Genomic DNA, 25,809 nt, shown 5'->3' on the forward strand with positions numbered 1-25,809 from the left:
CCACTAAATGCTATTCTCCTCAGCACCAACCAGGATATAATTGTGTGGCTGTTTGGCTACGTGCATCGATGTTTCATAGTGTAAAATAATAAATTTCCCATTGACTAGTTAAAATTGCATTTATTTTTCATTTAAGACGTGCCTTATTAATTTATATGCCGTTACCAGGATCGTGAATTAAAATATTTTGTTCTTTTTTAGCCACGCCTTTGCGCCTGTCCCACTCTGGGAGATCCCACCCCTATTGCACAGGGTACAAGTACCCAGCGGAGGCGCCCTCAGAACAAAATGGAGTGAAAGCCGGAAACGGGGCTCGGTAGTTGATGCAGAATCGAACCCGATGCTTTCACCTTAATATTAGAAAAGGCGACGCCACGGATAAGTAAGCGTCAACTGTGACCTGAAGGTTAGAGACGAGCTAATCTCAGTGCCAACCGTTCGACAAGGGGAACCTGCAGCCGAGCGAACCCCCCCCCCCCTCACTGACTTTTCACCAGCAGAAGCAAGAAGCTGTGTTTTCGGCGTCCCTAATTTGCGACCTCTGTACCTACTGCATTTTGAACTTCGGAATTTACAGACTGGAGCCCAGAAACCTGTTTAACAGGTATGTACTCAGCTCAGGTAGGACACTTGCGTGAGCACCTGTGTTTGATCACGCAGAAAGAAAGACTTCGAAATATATTTTTTGAAAGCTTATCCGATGACTCCATATCATGCAGGACACTGTGTTTCTGTTCTTAGGATTCCATTAAAAATGAATACATTCTGGTTTACCTTAAATTCAATTAGTTGCAAACATGCACATTGCAGTCGTTTGTAGATGGGAAAACCAGACTGGGATATTGTGCCCCCGAGATGCGAGTCATATATTCAGGGCCGTAGCTTGGTCCTTAAGATTGGAGGTGTGTGAATTTAAGACTTCAGATTTTCCAACAATCACGCTGGTTAAAATATATTATACAGGGCAACGTAAGGAGCAAGGAAGAGGAGTGCCAATGTGAGGGGTAATTCAAATTCAATATTTTGTAAAATTACCTTTTTATAAGACATTTTAAAACAAAGACGAAAGCGTGTTTGTGTGATAGAGTTTCGGTCTGCATATGCATGTAAAAAAAAAACAAGTGTAATGCGACAAACACCTCACCATATCTAATTTATAGAATATTTACTACAGAATACACCTATGGGGGTGGGATTGTAACACCCATAACACCCCCCCCCCCCGGCCCCCTCCCCCCAGGGTGACCAGGCGTTCCGGATTTGCCCGGACCGTCCCGGTTTTCCAACAGTTGTCCGGGAAGATTTCTGTAAAATTGGCTCTTGTCCGTGTTTTTGGGAGGGAAAACTGAAAACAGTGAGAGACACTTTTTTAGGTGTTCCAAAGCTGGGCTAGTAAGGAACTGTTATGAGTAAGCAATGTATTTAATAGATATGATGCTGGTTTTAAAAATTAGATTTTATTTATTTTCTTAGTGCCTCTTCTGTGTTTCTATGCTGTCGTTCTTTGCATTTTTTTTAATGTAAATGTGTAGTCCTTCTTCTATTTTTGTGAAATGTCCCGGTTTTTGGGTCACACGTGTCACCCAACCCCCCCCTCCCCAAGTTATGCCCCTGCATATAGTACCCGTAGATTATTGTCATAAAGGAAATAACCAGCAGTTGTAATGGAACAATTCTGGTGGACCTGGCTACAAGTACCAAAATGCAGAGAAATACCCTGAACTGGATTCGTGCATGGAAGTGGAAAGTTCGATGCCCCACTTGGCTGTTTTGTGTGCACCAACAAAGGGACTAAAAAACACCTACGAGTTGATCCTGTGAGAGCTGCCATTTCGCTATACAAATTTCACCCACAGTCTCCCTCTCCGTAAACTGTACGGCCTACTCGTATACCGTCCACCGGGGTGCCCGAACCGGTTCTCCAGTGCCCTAACAGAAACCGTTACCACACTTGCAGCCTCCACCCCCAACTTCATGATTCTGGGAGATCTCAATCTCCACTTTAATGACCCCCCTGGACTCGGTGGCGTCTGATCTCCTCCTCGACCTTACGTCCTATGAATTGAAACTAGTCAACTCTGAGGCGACGCACAACAAAGGTCATTTGCTTGACCCTATTTTCACCAACATCCACGCGCTGAAAACAACCCCTCCCCACCCACTCCCGTGGACGGACCACTTTTTGGTCCCCCTATCCTGGCAAATTAGTGTACTGCCACCCCCACCCCTCAAAACACGCGTCATGGACAGAACCTGGTCCAAACTATCTGTTGTAGATTGGACCTCATTACTAGAACAATCCTACCCCCGAACCCCCCTCCCCCCCGGCACTCGACCCAGTGATTGCAGATACGAAATTTGAAAAATGGCTCACCCAATCACTGGATTCTATTCTTCCCCAAAAAAGCACCCAGAAAAAGGAGAAGAGAGCTAACCCCGCCCCATGGTACACACCCGAGCTAAAACTATTACGGAAAGAATGCCAAAAACTGGAACGTTCCTGGAGGAAAGACGGGACAAAATCCAGAAAAGATGAATATCGCACCGCCATGAGAACATACAAAATGGCCCTGCGTAATACTAAGAGGCAGTTCTACAACGAAAGAATCAAAAAGTCCTCCAACTGCTAGAGAAACCTTCCTTATAATGAAGGAACTGCTCAAAGTATCCGACCCTCCAGCAGCTCAAGACACCTCTGAGGACAAATGTAACAAATTGGCAAACTATTTTGACGAAAAAATTCAAAATATTTTAACTACCCTGCCCCAAATCAACCACAGAACAGACCCTAACTGTCAACCAGCCAAGCCAGCCATCCACCTGGACACTTTTGGTCCGGTGTCAGTGGACGAAGTACTCAAAACCTTGGCCATCATTAAAAGTGGCTCCCCTAGCGACCCGGTACCCTTACGTATCCTAAATGTGATCGCACCCACCATCGCCGCACCTGTCATCGACCCTATTAACACCTCGCTGCTTCAGGGAGTGGTTCCTCCAGGATGGAAGAGAGCCATTGTCAAAGCCCTTCTTAAAAAGCCACTCCTAGACCCAGCGGATCCGGGCAATTACAGGCCAATATCCCTACTCCCCGGTATCAGCAAGGTCACGGAAAGGGTAGTTAATAAAAACTCTCCCACTTCCTGGAAATTAACGGCCTGCTCCGGAACTCGCAGACTGGTTTTCGCCCTGGACAGGGTACGGACACCGCTCTCTTGGCAGTAGTGGAGGAGGCCAGATGCATTCTGGATTCAGGAGGATCGGTGGCAGTGATCCTCCTGGACCTCAGTGCGGCCTTCGACACTGTAAACCACCAGGTGACTGATTGACATAGGGATAGTAGGAACGGCCCTGTCCTGGCTCACGTCATTTTTGAGCAATCGCACCTTCCAGGTCTGGGAGAGTAACACCTGATCAGCAGCAATTCCCCTCCAGTGCGGGGTACCACAGGGCTCCTCCCTTAGCCCCACATTATTCAATGTGTATATGTCCCCACTGGAGGAGGTGGTCGCCCCGTTCGGAATCAAAATCGTGAGCTACGCCGAATACACCCAACTTGTCGTTTCACTATCTCAATCTGACCAAGGACCGGGCACTCTCCACACCTGCCTATCAAAAATATTCACTTGGATGGGCGAATCCTCCCTAAAACTAAACGGGTCTAAAACAGAGATCATGCTACTAGGGCTCAAAGGATCCACCCTCCCTCCGAACATTTGGCCCACCTGTCTGGGGGAGCCCCCATCTCCAAAAAAGGAGATTAAAAGTCTGGGGGTCTGGATGGAAGAGGACCTATCCTTTAAGACCCAAGCCAAAAAAATAGCAGGAACCTGCTTCGGCCTCCTCCGATCGACTCGGAAAGTCCTGCCCCTCCTCCCGCAGACCTCCCGCAAGCTGCTCATCCAAGGACTGATACTGTCCAGACTGGATCATAGCAACGCCATCTTCCTTGGAGCGCCGGAATCCACCCTCAACAAGCTCCAACGGATCCAGAACGCCGCAGCACGGCTTCTCACGGACACCCCAGCCAGAACGTCAGCCAAACCAGCACTTAAACTGCTGCACTGGCTCCCAATACGAGAAAGGATAAAGTTTAAATCCCTCTGTCTGGCACACAAACTACTACAGGACAAGGGCCCCCCCATCCTAAAAAACCTAGTCGTGCCCTACAAAGCCAACAGACCTCTGCGCTCAGATCACGAACGCCTAGTCGCTGTGCCCAGAGTAAAAAAGGCACGCACAGGAGGACGGCGATTCTCGGTCACCACAGCCAAACTGTGGGATTCCCTTCCTTTTAAACTCAGGAGCGAACCTTGCCATCTCTGATTTCGGAAACTCCTGAAAACCCACCTTTTTCCTTGACCCCCCGTATTCTCCCTGTCGCCCCCTCTGGTATCGCTGTCTTAGTTTTTAGCGCTGGGATGCTTCTGGGTTACTATGCACTCTACAAACCCACATTCAATTCAATTCAATTCAATCCTGGTTACAGAATAACCGCCACCTTTGTGCATCATTATTAGACCATCCGTCGAAAGAACCCTGATGGAGGAGACACATAAAGTAAACGCTCTCCCTGAGAATGAGCAGTAAGAGGGCCTAGCTCTCAACTCCCTTGAAAAGGGCTTCCCACAGGGTCAGACTGGGGCGAAAAATTGACTTGGGCACCAAAATAAAAGCGGCACCCATTAGCGAAGCAGATAGCTAAAAGAGGTACTATCAGGGAAATCAACTGTAAAAACCAGCCGACCTGGCTATAAATCTGGACCACAGCGGCGAATAAACTGGCCAACACTCCGATCTGTCAGACCAGCCGATCGGGCACTACCCACGTGCTGCAACACAGGAGACTCGCTTGCTTGTTGAATGTCTTAATTTCTTTTTACTTTGGCCCTAATCTGTTACAGGGTGGTTTTCATATTCTGGAGTTAGTCTCCCTCACATCTGTGCTTCAGTTATCTTACATCGACAACCTCCTGCTATTCCCTGCTGGAAACAGGATGTCGTGGATGACTGAAGGGCTGACCTACCCAGCTGCCTTCATGCCATGGCGCTCCATCCGTGACATTACACTCCTACTTGCTTCAGAAAATGCCTTCTCCCTTAGACATTTGTTATATTTCTTAAATCATTCAGGTTGGATTCTTGTGGCTTCACTTCGAATGACATCTCGTAGGGTTTCCTCGACTTTTGTCTGCGCTGCTTCGTCTTCACTGTCTGAGCTTGTCGTTGCAGTGGCACATTCATTTCCCTTGTAGTGCTGCTAATGATATGGTTTGAAGTCAGTGGCGGTTCCTTCCTTTATGGCGGAGGAGCGTTGCCACTAATAAAATGGTAATAAATACATTTTTATTAAAATTTGTTGCAGGCTCGCACTGTTACAGCGCGGGGGCAGAAGCAGGGCTGATTCGTACAATTGCACTGTTACTGAAGACCTGCTAGTGTGCAGCTGGCCAATCTGACATGCGCACTTCAGAGCTAGCAATCCCATGGGTGAGAAACAGCCAGGGAATTGCAGCCACAGGCCCCCAGCCTCAAAATGAGCGCTAAGTTAGCCTGCTCGAACCAGGATTGGTTGGATTTGCTTTGCACAAGGGAGGAGGTCTTTCCCTTTTGAGCTGGAGTCACTGCAGAGGAGTGCGCCAGGGCGAAGTGAGACCACAACCAGAGCCTGCATGCCAGCAAGTGTAACGTTTATGGGGAGCTTTTGGGAATTGCGCCTCACCATATTTTAATGTTGCCAGCTGCCACTGTTTGAAGTGGGAGATGATCTGATTTGTCTGCTGTGTTCTGCTCCAATAGTTATGGTTTTGTGCTTCATAGGTAGCCTGAGCAAAATGGCATCATATTTGGCATCCCCTTTCCGATGAGGCTATTGCTTCACGAGGACCCACTCATCGTCTCAAACCTCTCTGCTTTGAGAAAGTCCCCATGTGTTTGCGTATTGTTTCATACATTCATAAATACATGTACATTATTTCATCTTCTCATTGAAACCTGAGGCATAGTGGCTGACCTCCTTGTCTTCTCATGATTCAGGGTGGTGTTTCAGCTGGGTAGTCTTGTCTTGAGCTCCCATCCAAACGTAAGGGTTTCCCGACCCATAGTGCTGTGTGGCTTGTTTCTTTATGCTCTCTGGACAGTGTTCAGCAACTGTTGTAGAGGTTGATGTCTATTTTTCACTTGTTGTAGAGTCTTTTTCAAAGTCTACATGAATCATTCTACCATTCCATTTGATTGAGGCCCACAAAGATGTTGTCTTCCAATGTTGTAGTCCAGGTGATTTAAAAAGATTGTTATCAGTGTCTGGTGATAGTAATGATGTTGAAGTGTTTCCCGTGGATGAAAATCTGGTAGTGCTCACCTACCCATACTACTGTCAAGCTCTCATTTTTGGGCCTGGAAGTATGATTCCTCCACTTATGACATATTGTACCTGGCTTGGGTACGATTGGTAGGCAGTCATTCCCTTCAGCGGTGCTGTGCTAGGGTAGATTCCAGGCTCACTAGAGTGGTATCTATGGTGAGTTTGATGCCCAGTGTAAGGTCAAAGTAAGCCATGTTAGTGATATGGTTCACTCTCTCTTTGATCTCTTGGAATGCTTATTCACATGTTCTGTTTCACTCAAACTAACACCCTTGCTTGGTGAGCTCTTGTAGAGCTTTGCTGATGGTGGCATAGTCTTTGATATACCTTGGGCAGTAGTTGGCTATTCTGATAAAGAATCTAATGTCGCTGACATTCTCGGGAGCTGGGAAGTTACTGAGAGCCTAGATTTTATCTGGGTCTGGTCACGTCCCTTTCACTGAGATACGAGAACTGATTCACCGAGGACAGACCTTGGGAAACAGTTCATAAAATACAAGACTTTGGGATCTATCATAATCCTATCAAATTTGTTGCCATTATGATGAGGTTCGGCCAACAAGCCTGAATGGACTTCACTTATTGACTTTCGACAAATGCTTTGCCGAATATGATTTGAAGCCTGACACCTCTGTCCCTCTGGGCCGGTCACCCCCACGCACCTCGCACACTCCTCGTGAGTGCGACCAGGCTGCCCCTTGTTCCCGCCTACTGCCGCCGCTGTCCGCAGCTGTGACCCTGTGACACCGCTGATTGCTGCTCTTGCCCCGCCTGCGCCGCGTTGATATTGCGTTTCCATTTGTTTCCCCCTTGTGTGCTCTGCTCTCTGCTCCTTGTAACGCTGTACCTCTGTGACTCCGTTTGTTGTATCCCCCGGTGTATTTGCAGCCCCCTTGTTAGACGGGGACCCGGAGGGTCGGCCGAGGACAAGGGGAGAGGCCTCCAGTGAGGGCCATCTCCAGCGATCGTACAGACGAGTAACTTCCCCCCCACAGATGGACACCACACAAGGATGAGGTCAACACTCTTTATATACGATTCTTGAAGCAAGGTTATCAGCGATACAGTGAGGTCGGGACACGAGGGTTCTCTCAATTCTAGTCTCTGAAGGGGAAAGGGTAGCGGGACAGTCTTGGTACTGGTCTGGTACGGGGGGTGGCAAGATGGGTAGCTCACAATCCTCGAGCTCGGAGTTCTGGAAGGTCGGGCCGCGGCAGCGCCGGCAGGCTAGGATGATAAGTCTTGTTTGAGAAGGGCCGCGGCAGCGCCAGCAGGCAAGGCGATGGTTCACTCAAGGGTGGGCCGCGGCAGCGCCAGCAGGTCCTGACGAAGGTGTAGGTTGCAGAGGGCCGCGGCAGCGCCAGCAGGCAGGAGCGATGGTTCACAAGGATGGGCCGCGGCAGCGCCAGCAGGTCCCGACTAAGGTGCAGGTTGCAGAGGGCCGCGGCAGCGCCAGCAGGCAGGAACGATGATTCACAAGGCAGGGCTGTGGCAGCGCCAGCAGTCCGTCAAGGATGAGTTCTTCAAGGTGTCTCTCGACTCCAGGATACAACTGCCTTCCTGCTCTGGAGCTGCCCCAGTTATAGGTCGGGCCTCCTTTGATGTCCGGACCCTCGCTCTTGGAGGTCGGGAGGTCCGGGATGAGGGAGTCCAGACACCCAGCAGGGGGGTGGAGCCAGCGCCCGGGGAGGCTGGGGGCGATCGGCACCTGGCGGGGGAGAGCCATCGACACTCCTTTCTCCCATTGACCTGCCAAGTGGTCTCTTCACCTCCTGGGTGGATGGTGGTGCCTCGATGTCGGGGCCTGGCCAGGCCCAGGGTTGGGGTCGAGCTGAGGCCACGCGGCCTCGTGGTGCAGTGTCCAAGATGGTGGCTGGGCCGGGGCAATGCTGCTGACTGCGGCCCGGGCCGGCCGATGTTGGGGTGTTCGGGAGCAGGCGTCCCGTTGGGGACGGGTTGCGGGTTGCTTCTGTGGGTTGCCGGGGTGGTTCTTCTGGTGACACCGGGAGAGCCGGTGTTCGGTCCTTATTATGCAGGGAGGGAGCGGCCCCTTCACGAGGCCTGTCCAACATGCGTCCCCCCCAGCTGAAGGCAGGGAGAGTCACCCATCTTCTTGGGTACTCTCTTCGCCGAGGGCGGAAAAAGCGTGACAGGCCGTCCGCGTTGGCGTGGTCTTGGCCAGGGCGATGCTCCACAGTGAAGTCCATCCCCTGCAAGGAGATGGACCATCGCAACAGTTTTGGATTCTCCCCCCGCATCTGCATCAGCCATTGCAGGGGTCTGTGGTCGGTCTGTACCCTGAAATGGGTACCGAAGAGGTAGGGCCGGAGTTTCTTGAGGGCCCATACCACTGCGAAGGCCTCCCGCTCGATGGTGCTCCAGCGCTGTTCTCGAGCCAGCAGGCGTCGGCTGATGAAGGCCACTGGTTGATCGACTCCCTCGGCATTGAGTTAAGAGAGTACTGCCCCAACGCCATTATCTGAGGCGTCCGTCTGGACGATGAATTCCCGGCTGTAGTCGGGGGCCTGGAGCACGGGGGAGGTGCACATGGCGGCCTTCAACTTCTCGAAGGCCGCTTGGCAGTCTGGCGTCCAGTTGACGGTTTTGGGGTTTTTCTTGGATGTGAGTTCTGTGAGGGGCCCCACAATGCTGCCATAGTCCTTTACAAACCGCCGGTAGTATCGGGTGAGCCCTAGGAAGGCTCGGACCTCGGTTTGGGTGACCGGAGGTTGCCAGGACTGGATGGCAGCGATCTTGAGCTGAAGGGGGGCCACCAGACCGCTCCCCACTTGGTGTCCGAGATAGGTCACGGACCCCTGGCCAACCTGACATTTGCTGGCTTTGATGGTGAGGCCGGCCTGCTGGAGGGCGTGCAGGACTTCTTGGAGGTGGTGAAGGTGGTCTGCCCAGTGACGACTGTACACAGCGATATCGTCCAGGTAGGCGGTGCTGAATTCTTCGAGGCCCGCCAATACCTGGTTCACGAGTCGCTGGAAGGTAGCTGGAGCGTTTTTCATGCCGAATGGCATCACTTTGAAGTGGTAGTGGCCATCCGGGGTAGAGAAGGCGGATCGTTCTTGGGCCCTGGGGGTGAGGCCGATCTGCCAGTAGCCTGCTGTTAGATCGAAGATGCTCAGATAGCGGGCAGCCCCCATGCGGTCAACCAGTTCATCCGCCCGGGGGATGGGGTGAGCGTCGGTTCGGGTAACAGCGTTCAGGCCTCGATAGTCTACACAGAACCGGAGCTCGGGGGCGACGCCCGGGGCGGCAGCCTTGGGGACCAGTACGACTGGGCTGGCCCAGGGGCTGTCGGATGGCTCGATCACTCCTAGGGCCAGCATTTTAGAGACTTCGTCCTGGATGCAGGTGCGCACCCGATCTGGCACTCGGTACGCCCTGTGTCGAATAGGTGGACTATCTCCAGTGTCCACGTCGTGAAGGCACCAGGGGGTGACCCCTGGGGTGAGGGAGAACAGGTCCGCAAATTGTAGTAGGAGAGCCCGACAGTCTTGGCGTTGTTCCGAGGACACGGCCTCGGAGAGTCTGACCCCTTCCACTGAGCCATCTTTTTCACGGGTCCTCAGTAGGTCAGGGAGGGGCTCGGAGTCTTCTTCTGTCCCACTAGTTTGCCATTAGTAGGCTGAGCTCCGAGCGTACGAAGTGGGGTTTGAGTCTGTTGGCGTGGAGGACTCGGAGTGGGTTTCGGGGGGACTCCATGTCTATTAGGTAGGTGACAGGGCCCTTGCGCTCTATCACCTTGAAGGGTCCTGTCCATTTGTCCTGCAGGGCACAAGGTTCGACTGGAGACATCACCCATACTTGCTGGCCTGGTTCGAACTCGATGGAGGAGGCATGTTGATCGTACCATTTCTTCATGTCCTCCTGACTGGCCTCAAGGTTGGCTTTGGCGAGTTCCCTGAATCGCCGGGTCTGGTTGCGGAGGGTCAGGAGATACTTATAGACGTCCGGAGGGGTCTTCTGGGGGGCCATCTCCCATCCTTCCTTGACCAGGCTGAGGGGGCCCCAGACGGGGTGTCCGTACAGGAGCTCGAAGGGGCTGAAGCCGAGGGATTTCTGGGGAACTTCTCGATAGGCGAAGAGGAGGCACGGGAGCAGCACGTCCCATTGGCGGCGTAGGGGTTCTTCCAGGCCCATGATCATCCCCTTGAGAGTGCGGTTAAACCGCTCGACCAGACCGTTTCCTTGCGGGTGATAAGGGGTCGTGAACCGGTAGGTGACCCCGCACTGCTGCCAGAGAGACCTCATGTACTTTGAGATAAAGTTCGTGCCCCTGTCGCTGACGACCTCCCGGGGGAAGCCCACTCGAGAGAAGATCCCCATTAGGGCTCGGCCTACCACGGGTGCTGTCACGGTCCGAAGAGGAATGGCCTCGGGATACCGGGTGGCGTGGTCCACCAGGACTAGGATGAACCGGTCCCTGGGCCGTTCGGGGGTCTAGGGGCCCCACAATGTCTATTCCCACCCGTTCGAATGGGGTGGTGACGACGGGAAAGGGTTGCAAGGGTGCTTTGATCTTTCGGCCGCTCTTCCCGCTGGCCTGGCAGGTGGGGCAGGCCCGGCAGTGGTGGAGACATCATTTCGCATTTTGGGCCAGTAAAAGTGTGTTACCAGGCGGTTGTATGTTTTGTCTTGTCCCAAGTGTCCAGCAAGGGTGACATCGTGCGCTAAGTTCAAAAGGAAGTCTCTGAAGCGGAGGGGCACCACCAGCACCCGACTGGCCCCCAGCTCAGCAATTCTTTGTTCGCTGTAGAGCAGGTCATTGTCCCAATAGATCCAGTGGGCCCCTGTGGTGTCTCCTGCGCTCTGGGCGAGGGCTTGCTGCCGGAGTCCCTCGAGGGAGGGACAGGTCTTCTGTTCTTGTCGGAATTGTTCCTGGGTGGGACCACCCTCTTGACGCCACTGGGCCAGTTCGGGAAGGTCCTGGAGTTGAACGGGCCCTTCGTCGTTTTGTTCTGGGGGATTGGTGCGTAGGGCGTCTCCCTCCGGGACGATCGGGGGAGGAGGTTCTGACCACTCGGGTTCTTCGGGACTGGACATGGCGCGGGTGGCCATGGACCGGGTCGTTACGCAGGCCCACTCAGGGAGGCCCAACATCCCCAGGTGCTCCCTTCTTTCAACGGCTGCCCAGGGGGAACTTTCGAGGTTGTTTCCCAGGAGGCAGTCCACTGGGGCATCATCGCGGACAGTCACCTTCAGCATACCGGATACTCCTCCCCACTCGAAGGGGACGCAGGCCATCCGACACAGGCTCTCTGAGTTGTCGGCTGATCGGACGGGACAAAGGACGTTTGGCAAGATCTGCTCCGGGGTTACCAGGTGACAGCGTACTGCCGTCACACTGGCCCCGGTGTCGCGTAGGGCTTCAGCCTTGCGCCCATTTATGTTTACCCATTGGCTGTATTTTCTCGTATTGGCGGGTAGGGGAGCCCGCGGAATCATGTCTCTTTCCCCTAGGCAGACCAGGGACATGGCGGCTGGTTCCCACTCGGGCTGCTCTTGCTCGTATTCTTCATAAACCTCTGGGGCTTGCTCTTCTCCCAGGGCGGCGGCAGCGACCTGGCGGGGTATAGGATTCTGGTTCTTTGGGCAATTAGGGTCGTTGGCATAGTGGCCGGTCCGCTGGCACCGGTTGCAAGTAACGTTGGCTCGGAACCCTGGACGCATCGGGGGGTTTCCCCTGCCGGCCGGGGGCGGGGTGTTGCTGGCGGGAGCCGCGGGGACGGCGTCTCTGCCCCGACCCTGGCCTCCTCCTCCTCGGGGGCGATGGGGACCTTGGTTGGTTCTGTTTGGCTCGCTGGGCGCGCTTCGGGCAACTCGAGTGCTTTCCCATCGGTCAGCTTCGGCGGCGAGTTGCCGAGGTTCAGTCAGTTTACTGTCGAGGAGGTGCTGCCTGAGCTCGACGAAGCAATTGTTGGAGAGGTGCTTCCACACAATGAGGTTAAAGAGTTGTTCGTAGGTGGTTACCTGGCTGCCCTTGATCCACCCCTCGAATGCTCTGCTGAAAAAGTTCACGTACTCCACCCAAGTTGTAACCGGGATCCGTTTGCAGTCGCGGAACCGCTGGCGGTACATCTCGGGCGTGAGTCCGTATCGAGTGAGGAGGGCGGCCTTCATGTGGTTGTAGGAGGTCATCTGATGGTCCGGGAGTTGTAGCAGGGCGTCGCGCCCTTCGTTGACGAACCTCCCCCATAACCCGGCTCCCCAGTCACTTCGAGAAATCCGGTGGGAGGTCATGGCTATCTCGTAGGCTTTGAACCATTGCTGGATATCGTCGTTCCGATAATATTCTCTGACGACATCCTTGGGGATGTGGACTTTAGGGTCTGTAGTGCCAGGAGTGTTCGGGCGCTCGGGCACCCCGAGATCTTTATTCTGTTTCCGAAGCTCTATTTCTGCTAGATTGCGCTCATGTTCGTATGCCAGTTTTTTCTCTTCTAACTCCCTCTGTCTTTGCTTTTCTTCCCGCTCCTCTCGGAGCCGCAAGTGTTCCAATGTTATCTTTTGTTCCGCCAATTTCAGTTCTCCGTCCAACCGAAGTCGTGCCAGCTCTAATTCATGGCGTCTGCTTTTCTCTCGTTCTCGGATCTCCTCCGGGGAGAGACCCGATCTCCTTCCTTCTGTCGGAGTGGTGCTCGTTTCTGGCGCCTCGAGGTTTTGGTTTTGGGGTATGGTCGTACCTGTCTCTGCCCAAGATTCTAGGGCCTTTTTGAAGTCTTCTTTCGTGCTCAGTCCTGTGGTAGCAATGCCTAGTTCTATGCAAAATTGTTTTAGCTCTCTGTGGTTGTACTCTTCTAGTTTCTCCATCTGGAATTTTTCTGTGGATCCGCTCTCTTTTGTTGTCATTGTGGTTGAGTCGTGGGGTGAGTTACTTTCTGTACGATTACGCGTTGGTTCGGATCCCGCCGCTGGCCACCAATGTTAGACGGGGACCCGGAGGGTCGGCCGAGGACAAGGGGAGAGGCCTCCAGTGAGGGCCGTCTCCAGCGATCGTACAGACGAGTAACTTCCCCCCCACAGATGGACACCACACAAGGATGAGGTCAACACTCTTTATATACGATTCTTGAAGCAAGGTTATCAGCGATACAGTGAGGTCGGGACACGAGGGCCCTCTCAATTCTAGTCTCTGAAGGGGAAAGGGTAGCGGGACAGTCTTGGTACCGGTCTGGTATGGGGGGTGGCAAGATGGGTAGCTCACAATCCTCGAGCTCGGAGTTCTGGAAAGTCGGGCCGCGGCAGCGCCGGCAGGCTAGGATGATAAGTCTTGTTTGAGAAGGGCCGCGGCAGCGCCAGCAGGCAAGGCGATGGTTCACTCAAGGGTGGGCCGCGGCAGCGCCAGCAGGTCCCGACGAAGGTGTAGGTTGCAGAGGGCCGCGTCAGCGTCAGCAGGCAGGAGCGATGGTTCACAAGGATGGGCCGCGGCAGCGCCAGCAGGTCCCGACGAAGGTGTAGGTTGCAGAGGGCCGCGGCAGCGCCAGCAGGCAGGAGCGATGGTTCACGAGGATGGGCCGCGGCAGCGCCAGCAGGTCCCGACGAAGGTGCAGGTTGCAGAGGGCCGCGGCAGCGCCAGCAGGCAGGAACGATGATTCACAAGGCAGGGCTGTGGCAGCGCCAGCAGTCCTTCAAGGATGAGTTCTTCAAGGTGTCTCTCGACTCCAGGATACAACTGCCTTCCTGCTCTGGAGCTGCCCCAGTTATAGGTCGGGCCTCCTTTGATGTCCGGACCCTCGCTCTTGGAGGTCGGGAGGTCCGGGATGAGGGAGTCCAGACACCCAGCAGGGGGGTGGAGCCAGCGCCCGGGGAGGCTGGGGGCGATCGGCACCTGGCGAGGGAGAGCCATCGACACTCCTTTCTCCCATTGACCTGCCAAGTGGTCTCTTCACCTCCTGGGTGGATGGTGGTGCCTCGATGTCGGGGCCTGGCCAAGCCCAGGGTTGGGATCGAGCTGAGGCCACGCGGCCTCGTGGTGCAGTGTCCAAGATGGTGGCTGGGCCGGGGCAATGCTGCTGACTGCGGCCCGGGCCGGCCGATGTCGGGTTGTTCGGGAGCAGGCGTCCCGTTGGGGACGGGTTGCGGGTTGCTTCTGTGGGTTGCCGGGGTGGTTCTTCTGGTGACACCGGGAGAGCCGGTGTTCGGTCCTTATTATGCAGGGAGGGAGCAGCCCCTTCACGAGGCCTGCCCAACACCCCTGTTTATTTTTTGTATCCCCGTTCTGTTTAGTATTGTACCCCTGTGATTTTGGCACCCCCGGCCCCTGCCGCGCTTCCCGCCTCCTCCCCGCTCCCCGCCCCTCACCTCTGGAGCCCGTCCCATTCGCCGCCCGCTCCCCGCCTCCCAGCTGCCCCTCCCTCCGACTGGGCCATATAGGACGAGGTGGGCGAGGTGGTGAGTAGTGACCTCTGTCCCTCTGGGCTGGTCACCCCCACGCACCTCGCACACTCCTCGTGAGTGCGACCAGGCTGCCCCTTGTTCCCGCCTACTGCCGCCGCTGCCCGCAGCTGTGACCCTGTGACACCGCTGATTGCTGCTCTTGCCCCGCCTGCGCCGCGTTGATATTGCGTTTCCATTTGTTTCCCCCTTGTGTGCTCTGCTCTCTGCTCCTTCTAACGCTGTAACTCTGTGACTCCGTTTGTTGTATCCCCCGGTGTATTTGCAGCCCCCTGTTTATTTTTTGTATCCCCGTTCTGTTTAGTATTGTACCCCTGTGATTTTGGCGCCCCCGGCCCCTGCCGCGCTTCCCGCCTCCTCCCCGCCCCTCACCTCTGCAGCCCTTCCCATTCTCCGCCCCGCTCCCCGCCTCCCAGCTGCCCCTCCCTCGCTCCGCCCCCCACTCTCCCCATATGGCAGAGTGGCCTACGTGCAGCGTGCACGCGCAGCGGGCGCGCCCTAAGCGCGCCGAAGGTGCGCCAAAGGTAAGCTCGTCTGCGCCCGTCCGCGCCTGGACCGCGCCCAGTGCCAGGACCCCTGGCCCCCACCGACGAAAGCCGATCCGACGGACCTACGACGCCGCCGAACTCAACGCACTCAACACCGGCCGAACCCCGGGTTGCTACCGAGCCACACCGAGACGCACCCACGGACCCTTCAGCTGCCACTCCTGCAAGTTCACCTGCAACCGGACCCACGCCACACCAGCACCCACCAAGCCGAACACCAGCAGCACCCACTTGAAGGGCATCCTGCTCAACACCCGCTCCTTCCACAGACACGCCGTCGAGCTCTGGAACCTGCTCGACACCACAGCCCCAGACATCGCCTTCCTCACGGAAACCTGGATGAACGACTCCTCAGCGCCCGACATCGCCATTGCCATCCCGGACGGCTACAAGATCATCCGGAGGGACCGCGTCAATCAGACAGGAGGAGGCATCGCCATCATCCACAGGAACACCATCCGCATCACGACCAACACCGACGACACCCTCGCACCCGCCGAACACCTGCACTTCCAGATCCACATCAACCCCAAGACCACCCTCAGAGGCACCCTCATCTACAGACCCCCGCGACCACGCACACAATTCAGCGAGGACATCGCCGACTTCATCAGCCCACACGCCCTCCTGTCCGCCGACTACATCCTCCTCGGGGACCTCAACTTCCACCTGGAGAACAACAACGACCGCAACACCACCACCCTGCTGGAAAACCTCACCAACCTCGGACTCAAGCAACTGGTGACCACCCCCACCCACTACGCCGGACACACACTCGACCCGGTCTTCTCTTCCAGCAAGGACATCGCCTTCCGCCACGCCACGGGACTCCACTGGACGGACCACAGCTGCATCCACTTCAGCTTCAGAAGGACCACGCTCCACCATCACCAGCAACAGGTTCCCCGCAGAAGCTGGAACAAGATCACGGCAGACCAGCTTGCTACTTCCCTGAGCAAGAACCCTCCTACCAGCACAACGAACCCCAGCCAAGTGGCCACCAACCTCACGAAATGGATCAGCGACTGCGCAGATGACCTCGCCCCTCTGAAAACCCCGCCAAGCAGACCCGGCAGCAAGAAAGCCCCATGGTTTAACGACGAACTCAAGAGCTCCAAGAAGAACTGCAGAGCACTCGAGAAAACCTGGCGCAGGGACCCAACACCGGACAACATGACTGCCCTCAAGCTCGCCACCCGAAAACACCACCAACTGATCCACGCCACCAAGAAACCCGCATTCAAGGAACGACTGGACAACAACGCACACAACAGCAAGGAACTCTTCAACATCGTGAAAGAGCTCTCCAACCCCAACGCCGGAAACAACGACATCACCCCTTCGCAAGACCTCTGCAACTCCCTCGCCTCCTACTTCCACAACAAGATCGCGGACATACACAACAGCTTCAGCACTCAACCGACGCACGCCGCGACCGAACCACTGCCCCCCACCACCACCCTCCGTGCCTGGACCCCGATCAGCACCGAAGACACCATCCGCATGATGAACTCCATCCACTCTGGATCTCCGACAGACCCCTGCCCTCACCACGTCTTCAACAAGGCCGACGCTGTCATCGCACCCCACCTGCGGGACATCATCAACACCTCCTTCGACATCGCCACCTTCCCGGAGAGCTGGAAGCACGCCGAACTCAGCGCTCTACTCAAGAAACCATCAGCCGACCCCACCGACCTCAAGAACTACCGCCCCATCTCGCTGCTCCCGTTTCCGGCAAAAGTCATCGAGAAGACCGTCAACAAGCAACTGGCCGCCTTCCTCGAGACGAACGGTTCCCTCGACCTCTCGCAGTCTGGCTTCCGGGCCAACCACAGGACCGAGACCGCCCTGATCGCAGCTACCGATGACATCCGAGCCCTGCTCGACAACGGAGAAACAGCGGCCCTCATCCTCCTGGACCTCTCCGCGGCCTTCTACACACCCGCGTAGCTAGGGGGGCGAGGGGGGCGGACCGCCCCAGGCGGCACTGTTTTGAAGGCGGCGGCCGCGCGGCACTGGTGGCCCGTTGCCGTGGCTTTTATAATTTATTTGGGGACAATCACTGTCTGACACTTTGTCAGTCATTGTCCCCAAATAAATTCTAAAGGCCGCCGCAACGGGCCACCAGTGCCGCGCGCGCGCAGCCCCCCGTTTGAAGCAAACTCACGTGACCTACGCTGCACGCAAGTGTGGTGCGTGCGCGAGGTCAGAGCATGCAGTCTCTGTCTCTCCCGGGCTGCCGGGCAATCCGCGCACAGAGGCACTGGCTAAGGCAGGGACGAGTTACGTCGTCTCGCAGTTATGCGGGGGTCAGCTGCCACCCGCAAAGGTTTGTGCTGCACTTTCAGTAATTCTAAACTGCGCGACACTTGCTCGGTGCACGCCGAAAGGCCGTTCTTAAAACGTAAATCAAATGTTCTGCCTTGAATATTGTCTAAAGGTGGGAGACATCAGAGATGCCTCTGAACTGAACCCCATCTGTCTCTGACACCCCAGCTCAGCCCTCTTCACAAATGCGGGTCCTTCCGGGCTGCACGCCTTGTCTTTCTGAGAGCAGGGGATGCCAGGCACTGCGTGCGCCTCGCAGCACACTGTGATTGCCAGTCCATTTATAAAGCGCTTCTTAACCCCGACCAGGCATCGAAGAGCTTTCAGCCGCAAACCAACGTGAGGCCCTGGCCGAGCCCCTGGGCACTTATCATAAATGATTGTCGGAGCCCCTGTAAGCTGATGCTTATGGGGTGATGGGTGAGTGTGTTCAGTCCACCCTTCCTTCTTGTGACCCGCGCCCCGCTCCTCGTGCTCCACACGCGCTCCCCAGCCCCCTCACTCCAGTTTTAGTGCATGGCGTTTAATCCCACCCACGCATTGTAGCGCACAGCCCCCTCTGCCCACTCGGCTCCTCCTTTTAATTACTTCCACAGCCTAACTTCCAGGCTCATTTGTGGCCAGGAATCTTCCACAAGATATACAGAAGAATTTATAAGATATGCAGTGGTAAAGTCATGAACGTTGGTGGTGGAGGGATTACTGTCGGAGATGAGGAGTTTTTAGATGTCAGATCTTGAGTACTTGGGTGTTTTTAGGAATAGTGAAAGATTTGTCATGAAAGCAGTTTTGAAGGACACGTTGGTAGGAGCCATGTTGTGGAAACCAGGTTTAGTGTCATTTGGTAGAAGGAAATATCTGATATATATGCTGAAATCAAAATGATCTGATAATTGCTGTGCTGGTTGTTTCATAACAGAGACGGGTACAGGTGACCAGCCAATCATCAACCTTCACGAGGTGTTTTACCAGTGGTGATTGGCTGGTGACCTGGAAGCTATGGCTGACTGGTCAGAGGGCTGAGGCAGAATGAATGCGGTGTGAAACCTTTAAATATATTATTACTGCCCAAGTTATATATTAGTAAGAAAAACTGAAGGGCTTCTTATATATGTAACTTCTTGTTATTAAAATGAATCTTAATCTGATTGTACAACAATCTTGTATTTGAAACCACCAATACTGTTAGAAATGAATCACTAAGGGCCAGATGTACAAAGACCCACTGCAGGGTTTGCGGCAGCAAAAGGGCTTATTTACAATGTACAAAAGCCCTTTAATGTATCATAAAAGTATTTGACTTGTAAAAGGACTTTTGTGACCCTGTCAAAAGGTTCCTGATAGCAAATAGGAGAGGAAGTGAAAGGGACTTCAACCTCTTATTTAAGAGCGTAAAGGTATGTTATGGTGGTTTGTAACTCCAACTACAGCCGCAAACCATTGCTCTTTTACAAGATTCTATAGTCGGGATGGTAACTGGTTCGCAGAGGGGAGGCTGTCACTTTCGGTCACCTTGGGGCAAACACAAGAAATGATGGACGAAGCGCTGATACTTTTCAGACACTAATCCCCAGTCACAGATCTGGGTTGAATCCATCCTCGTTCTTTAGCTCACTTCGCCACCCCAGTGCAGACCCAGCCATGTGCAAATCAGTCTTGACCCTGTGCCTCATGGGAACAGTGCAGCCCGAACTACCAGGCCAGGTCTTCCCGGTACTGGAAACAAGCATCCTAGGACCGGTTTCGGGGTTTCACCCCTCATCAGCTGGGTAGGCTTCCCACTTCGGAACTGTGTCAGTGGCATAGAGGGGAGCAGGCAGTTGTTCAGACGACCAATGCATGTCCCTCCTTGGATGTCTTCCAAAATGGGAAACATTTTTTAAAGTAGACCCTGCCCCTTCAATGGAAACAGGTGGCATAGATAATGTTCCCATTTGGAAATGCAGGGACGGAGGTCTGGTGTTCTTTCCAGGTTTGCCTTCCTTTATATGCAGCAAATCCTAGCGAAAAAAGTGTCACTCATAGTTGTTGAAATGTCACTCATAGTTACGCTGACATTATAAAAATGTCACACTTAGCAATCTGAAACCATGGCAGCTATGCTTCCTTTATATCCGGCCTGCTGTTAGACTTCTGGTGCCAGCTGCACCCCTCCACGTGCACAAACCATGAGCTGAACATTGCATGCATTGCCCTGCAACTGCAGAAACGTAGACATGGCTGTCGGTTGTACAGTGGGGTGTCAGAGAACATTCCATAAAGTATAGAACCCTGCGAATGCTGGTAATTTCTAACTTGCGAAGACATACAGTTTTACAGATAAAATATAGCGCACAAACGATGTGTGGAAATCTGGTGTCAATCAATCAAACAAACAGGATTTGCACAGCGCTACTTATCACCTGTGAGGTTATCTAGGCACTGGGGGCTGAGCTGCTGATGAGGGACGTTAATCGAATAACCATGTTTTTAGGCCCTTCCTGAAATCCTGCAGGGTGGCAGTCTGTGTGTTCTCCTTTGTACTGCCGGTCACCGGTGTATTTAACTGTGTAGCCTTGGACCGTGTCATGTATGTGCATGTAACTTGCATGATCGAGGTAACTATTAGTGGCAATACTATGTGTCTCTCGGTCTTTTTTCCCTAGTACACTTCCGCCACCTCATCAGGGGTGGCAATCTGAGGGATAGCCCCGGGCGCCACAAGCTCTAGCTACGCCTCTGCTTCTACACTGTCTGCCACCGTACCCTAGTACAGCGCCTCAGCAACGTCGGAATCCAGGAGAAGGCACTGGAGTGGATCATCTCCTTCCTCGCAGGAAGGACACAGAGAGTCCGCCTCCCCCCGTTCAGATCGGAGGCCACCGAAGTCATCTGCGGCGTTCCTCAAGGCTCCTCGCTCAGCCCAACACTCTTCAACGTCTACATGAGCCCCCTCGCAGCCATCGCACGCCAGCACAACCTCAACATCATCTCCTACGCCGACGACACCCAGCTGATCCTCTCCCTCACCAACGACCCCACCACCGCCAGAGCCAACCTGCACGAATGGATGACAGACGTAGCCAAATGGATGTCGAACAGCCGCCTGAAACTGAACTCGGACAAGACGGAAGTCCTCATCCTAGGATCCTCACCCTCCGCCTGGGACGACTCCTGGTGGCCCCCCGCCTTGGGCAGCGCACTCAAACCAACAGACCACGCACGCAACCTGGGCTTCATCCTGGACTCCTCCCTCTCCATGACCAGACAAGTCAACGCCGTCTCCTCGTCGTGCTTCAACATCCTGCGCATGCCACGCAAGATCCTCCGATGGATCCCCACCGAGACCAGGAAGACGGTCACCCAGGCCCTCGTCACCAGCCGTCTGGACTACGGCAACTCCCTCTACGCCGGAACCACCGCCAAACTCCAGAAGAGACTCCAGCGGATCCAGAACGCCTCAGCACGACTCATCCTGGACATCCCCCGCCGCAGCCACATCTCCGGACACCTGAGAGACCTGCACTGGCTCCCGGTCAACAAGAGAATCACCTTCCGGCTCCTCACCCACGCACACAAAGCCCTACACAACCAAGGCCCAGGATACCTCAACAGCCGCCTCAACTTCTACGCTCCCAAACGCCAGCTTCGATCGACCAGCCACGCCCTCACCGCCGTCCCCCGCATCCGAAGAGCCACCACAGGAGGAAGGTCCTTCTCCTACCTGGCCGCCAAGACTTGGAACTCCCTTCCGACCCACCTTCGCCTGACCCAAGACCACCTCGCCTTCAGGAAGCAGCTCAAGACCTGGCTGTTCGAGCAGTAGCGGACCCTCTCCCCCCAGCGCCTTGAGACCCTCTGGGTGAGTAGTGCGCTATATAAATTCTCTGATTGATTGATTGATTGATTGATTGATTGAACAGTCACTACTGACCTACGAATGTGTCCCATCATTTGCGCACAATTGGAGTATTATATATCGCTAAGGGACACAGTATCTAAGGGAATAATTTCCACTACTTCCAGGTCGTTAAGAGACAATACTGAGCCTTGAGAAAGCCCTGTGGGCGAAACGCGCGTCGGCTGTTACTTGGATTCTCGTGAACTTGTGGAAATTAAGAAACAGACCTCAAGACAGAAGCTTTGACTGGAATATTTAATTGATTCTATTGAGATTCTTATGGATTTATTGGATACATGGCGTTGAAAAATTATTGATCTGTTTGAAGCAATACCTATGCGCCCTCCTGTGTGGAAATAAGGATATTGGTGTGCTTGGGTATTCTGTATTCTCATATGTGACCTGGATTCGGCTGAATCCAAAGACTAATTGACACTTTGGTGGGTAGGTGTCACATACCTTCTAAGCACCCTGGCCTTGGTTGCCGTGGATACTATTAGACTTTCTCTGCATAACTGGCATCACTTTGAAGAAGTGCGGTTCAATTTAAGCAAACCCATAATCTTTTTGTACACAACTCTGAGAAGATGTGTTTGTAGAATTTCAATTGCGTTTTGTGGAATTTGCACTTGTTTGTGTTGCAGGTTTAGGTTTGCTTTTCTTAGTGCCATGCACTCTTGCTCTAAGGTGTGGTCATGTTTCTTCGGCGTGGTCTCAAACAGTAGGATGTTGACATTTACTACCGAGCAGGCACTCCTGCAAGTTCACCTGCAACCGGACCCACGCCACACCAGCACCCACCAAGCCGAACACCAGCAGCACCCACTTGAAGGGCATCCTGCTCAACACCCGCTCCTTCCACAGACACGCCGTCGAGCTCTGGAACCTGCTCGACACCACAGCCCCAGACATCGCCTTCCTCACGGAAACCTGGATGAACGACTCCTCAGCGCCCGACATCGCCATTGCCATCCCGGACGGCTACAAGATCATCCGGAGGGACCGCGTCAATCAGACAGGAGGAGGCATCGCCATCATCCACAGGAACACCATCCGCATCACGACCAACACCGACGACACCCTCGCACCCGCCGAACACCTGCACTTCCAGATCCACATCAACCCCAAGACCACCCTCAGAGGCACCCTCATCTACAGACCCCCGCGACCACGCACACAATTCAGCGAGGACATCGCCGACTTCATCAGCCCACACGCCCTCCTGTCCGCCGACTACATCCTCCTCGGGGACCTCAACTTCCACCTGGAGAACAACAACGACCGCAACACCACCACCCTGCTGGAAAACCTCACCAACCTCGGACTCAAGCAACTGGTGACCACCCCCACCCACTACGCCGGACACACACTCGACCCGGTCTTCTCTTCCAGCAAGGACATCGCCTTCCGCCACGCCACGGGACTCCACTGGACGGACCACAGCTGCATCCACTTCAGCTTCAGAAGGACCACGCTCCACCATCACCAGCAACAGGTTCCCCGCAGAAGCTGGAACAAGATCACGGCAGACCAGCTTGCTACTTCCCTGAGCAAGAACCCTCCTACCAGCACAACGAACCCCAGCCAAGTGGCCACCAACCTCACGAAATGGATCAGCGACTGCGCAGATGACCTCGCCCCTCTGAAAACCCCGCCGAGCAGACCCGGCAGCAAGAAAGCCCCATGGTTTAACGACGAACTCAAGAGCTCCAAGAAGAACTGCAGAGCACTTGAGAATACCTGGCGCAGGGACCCAACACCGGACAACATGACTGCCCTCAAGCTCGCCACCCGAAAACACCACCAACTGATCCACGCCACCAAGAAACCCGCATTCAAGGAACGACTGGACAACAACGCACACAACAGCAAGGAACTCTTCAACATCGTGAAAGAGCTCTCCAACCCCAACGCCGGAAACAACGACATCACCCCTTCGCAAGACCTCTGCAACTCCCTCGCCTCCTACTTCCACAACAAGATCGCGGACATACACAACAGCTTCAGCACTCAACCGACGCACGCCGCGACCGAACCACTGCCCCCCACCACCACCCTCCGTGCCTGGACCCCGATCAGCACCGAAGACACCATCCGCATGATGAACTCCATCCACTCTGGATCTCCGACAGACCCCTGCCCTCACCACGTCTTCAACAAGGCCGACGCTGTCATCGCACCCCACCTGCGGGACATCATCAACACCTCCTTCGACATCGCCACCTTCCCGGAGAGCTGGAAGCACGCCGAACTCAGCGCTCTACTCAAGAAACCATCAGCCGACCCCACCGACCTCAAGAACTACCGCCCCATCTCGCTGCTCCCGTTTCCGGCAAAAGTCATCGAGAAGACCGTCAACAAGCAACTGGCCGCCTTCCTCGAGACGAACGGTTCCCTCGACCTCTCGCAGTCTGGCTTCCGGGCCAACCACAGGACCGAGACCGCCCTGATCGCAGCTACCGATGACATCCGAGCCCTGCTCGACAACGGAGAAACAGCGGCCCTCATCCTCCTGGACCTCTCCGCGGCCTTCTACACACCCGCGTAGCTAGGGGGGGCGAGGGGGGCGGACCGCCCCAGGCGGCACTGTTTTGAAGGCGGCGGCCGCGCGGCACTGTTGGCCCGTTGCCGTGGCTTTTATAATTTATTTGGGGACAATCACTGTCTGACACTTTGTCAGTCATTGTCCCCAAATAAATTCTAAAGGCCGCCGCAACGGGCCACCAGTGCCGCGCGCGCGCAGCCCCCCGTTTGAAGCAAACTCACGTGACCTACGCTGCACGCAAGTGTGGTGCGTGCGCGAGGTCAGAGCATGCAGTCTCTGTCTCTCCCGGGCTGCCGGGCAATCCGCGCACAGAGGCACTGGCTAAGGCAGGGACGAGTTACGTCGTCTCGCAGTTATGCGGGGGTCAGCTGCCACCCGCAAAGGTTTGTGCTGCACTTTCAGTAATTCTAAACTGCGCGACACTTGCTCGGTGCACGCCGAAAGGCCGTTCTTAAAACGTAAATCAAATGTTCTGCCTTGAATATTGTCTAAAGGTGGGAGACATCAGAGATGCCTCTGAACTGAACCCCATCTGTCTCTGACACCCCAGCTCAGCCCTCTTCACAAATGCGGGTCCTTCCGGGCTGCACGCCTTGTCTTTCTGAGAGCAGGGGATGCCAGGCACTGCGTGCGCCTCGCAGCACACTGTGATTGCCAGTCCATTTATAAAGCGCTTCTTAACCCCGACCAGGCATCGAAGAGCTTTCAGCCGCAAACCAACGTGAGGCCCTGGCCGAGCCCCTGGGCACTTATCATAAATGATTGTCGGAGCCCCTGTAAGCTGATGCTTATGGGGTGATGGGTGAGTGTGTTCAGTCCACCCTTCCTTCTTGTGACCCGCGCCCCGCTCCTCGTGCTCCACACGCGCTCCCCAGCCCCCTCACTCCAGTTTTAGTGCATGGCGTTTAATCCCACCCACGCATTGTAGCGCACAGCCCCCTCTGCCCACTCGGCTCCTCCTTTTAATTACTTCCACAGCCTAACTTCCACGCTCATTTGTGGCCAGGAATCTTCCACAAGATATACAGAAGAATTTATAAGATATGCAGTGGTAAAGTCATGAACGTTGGTGGTGGAGGGATTACTGTCGGAGATGAGGAGTTTTTAGATGTCAGATCTTGAGTACTTGGGTGTTTTTAGGAATAGTGAAAGATTTGTCATGAAAGCAGTTTTGAAGGACACGTTGGTAGGAGCCATGTTGTGGAAACCAGGTTTAGTGTCATTTGGTAGAAGGAAATATCTGATATATATGCTGAAATCAAAATGATCTGATAATTGCTGTGCTGGTTGTTTCATAACAGAGACGGGTACAGGTGACCAGCCAATCATCAACCTTCACGAGGTGTTTTACCAGTGGTGATTGGCTGGTGACCTGGAAGCTATGGCTGACTGGTCAGAGGGCTGAGGCAGAATGAATGCGGTGTGAAACCTTTAAATATATTATTACTGCCCAAGTTATATATTAGTAAGAAAAACTGAAGGGCTTCTTATATATGTAACTTCTTGTTATTAAAATGAATCTTAATCTGATTGTACAACAATCTTGTATTTGAAACCACCAATACTGTTAGAAATGAATCACTAAGGGCCAGATGTACAAAGACCCACTGCAGGGTTTGCGGCAGCAAAAGGGCTTATTTACAATGTACAAAAGCCCTTTAATGTATCATAAAAGTATTTGACTTGTAAAAGGACTTTTGTGACCCTGTCAAAAGGTTCCTGATAGCAAATAGGA

General features: G+C 54.3%; 1 protein-coding gene across 1 annotated transcript in view; it reads left to right on the forward strand.

Moving 5' to 3' along the window:
• Window positions 1-279: 279 nt before the first annotated feature.
• The window catches only part of LOC147711219 (uncharacterized), a 71,506-nt gene continuing 45,976 nt past the window's right edge, over window positions 280-25,809 (forward strand). Inside the window, exon 1 of the mRNA XM_086922000.1 lies at window positions 280-604. The gene's annotated coding sequence lies outside the window, so the exon portion shown is untranslated. The remainder of the gene's footprint in view (window positions 605-25,809) is intronic.

Source organism: Lissotriton vulgaris, chromosome 5 (assembly GCF_964263255.1).
Source record: "Lissotriton vulgaris chromosome 5, aLisVul1.2, whole genome shotgun sequence".
In the NCBI taxonomy this organism is placed as follows: Eukaryota; Metazoa; Chordata; class Amphibia; order Caudata; family Salamandridae; genus Lissotriton; species Lissotriton vulgaris.